The sequence below is a fragment of the Schistocerca serialis genome, unplaced genomic scaffold (assembly GCF_023864345.2).
Source record: "Schistocerca serialis cubense isolate TAMUIC-IGC-003099 unplaced genomic scaffold, iqSchSeri2.2 HiC_scaffold_950, whole genome shotgun sequence".
NCBI classification, from domain to species: domain Eukaryota; kingdom Metazoa; phylum Arthropoda; class Insecta; order Orthoptera; family Acrididae; genus Schistocerca; species Schistocerca serialis.
This window is the reverse complement of record NW_026048574.1, coordinates 6,271-7,500: the sequence shown is the minus strand read 5'-3', so window position 1 is coordinate 7,500 and position 1,230 is coordinate 6,271. Positions and strand designations below refer to the sequence as shown.

Sequence of the window (1,230 nt, the reverse complement as noted above, 5' to 3'; positions counted from 1 at the left end):
ACCTCTAACGTCGCAATACGAATGCCCCCGCCTGTCCCTATTAATCATTACCTCGGGTTCCGAAAACCAACAAAATAGAACCGAGGTCCTATTCCATTATTCCATGCACACAGTATTCAGGCGGGCTTGCCTGCTTTAAGCACTCTAATTTGTTCAAAGTAAACGTGCCGGCCCACCGAGACACTCACTCAAGAGCACCCTGGTAGGATTGCAACGGGGTCCGCCTCGGGACGCACGAGCACGCACGAGGCGCGTCGCACGCCTTCGGCTCGCCCCACCGGCAGGACGTCCCACGATACATGCCAGTTAAACACCGACGGGCGGTGAACCAACAGCGTGGGACACAAATCCAACTACGAGCTTTTTAACCGCAACAACTTTAATATACGCTATTGGAGCTGGAATTACCGCGGCTGCTGGCACCAGACTTGCCCTCCAATAGATACTCGTTAAAGGATTTAAAGTGTACTCATTCCGATTACGGGGCCTCGGATGAGTCCCGTATCGTTATTTTTCGTCACTACCTCCCCGTGCCGGGAGTGGGTAATTTGCGCGCCTGCTGCCTTCCTTGGATGTGGTAGCCGTTTCTCAGGCTCCCTCTCCGGAATCGAACCCTGATTCCCCGTTACCCGTTACAACCATGGTAGGCGCAGAACCTACCATCGACAGTTGATAAGGCAGACATTTGAAAGATGCGTCGCCGGTACGAGGACCGTGCGATCAGCCCAAAGTTATTCAGAGTCACCAAGGCAAACGGACCGGACGAGCCGACCGATTGGTTTTGATCTAATAAAAGCGTCCCTTCCATCTCTGGTCGGGACTCTGTTTGCATGTATTAGCTCTAGAATTACCACAGTTATCCAAGTAACGTGGGTACGATCTAAGGAACCATAACTGATTTAATGAGCCATTCGCGGTTTCACCTTAATGCGGCTTGTACTGAGACATGCATGGCTTAATCTTTGAGACAAGCATATGACTACTGGCAGGATCAACCAGGGAGCTGCGTCAACTAGAGCTGAGCAGCCGGCCGCCCGGGAGTGTGTCCCGGGGGCCCGCGCGAACACGCAAGCGTCCGCTCAATTATTCTGCAAACAGGAGGAGGCTGCGCTCCCCTGCACCATACACCTCGAAACCCTCTCAGGTCCCGGCGGCGCGCAGCGCCGTCCTAAGTACTTGGTCGGGTTCGAGAGAGGCGCAATCGCCCGGAGTTTGGCGAGTAGACGCTTT

The 1,230-nt window shown here is 54.1% G+C and overlaps 1 non-coding gene across 1 annotated transcript in view; it reads right to left on the bottom strand.

Moving 5' to 3' along the window:
- The window catches only part of LOC126453612 (small subunit ribosomal RNA), a 1,910-nt gene extending 908 nt beyond the window's left edge, over positions 1-1,002 (bottom strand). Inside the window, exon 1 of the ribosomal RNA XR_007584920.1 lies at positions 1-1,002. This exon is cut by the window's left edge and continues 908 nt beyond it. This is a non-coding gene — a ribosomal RNA (small subunit ribosomal RNA).
- Positions 1,003-1,230: the final 228 nt, after the last annotated feature.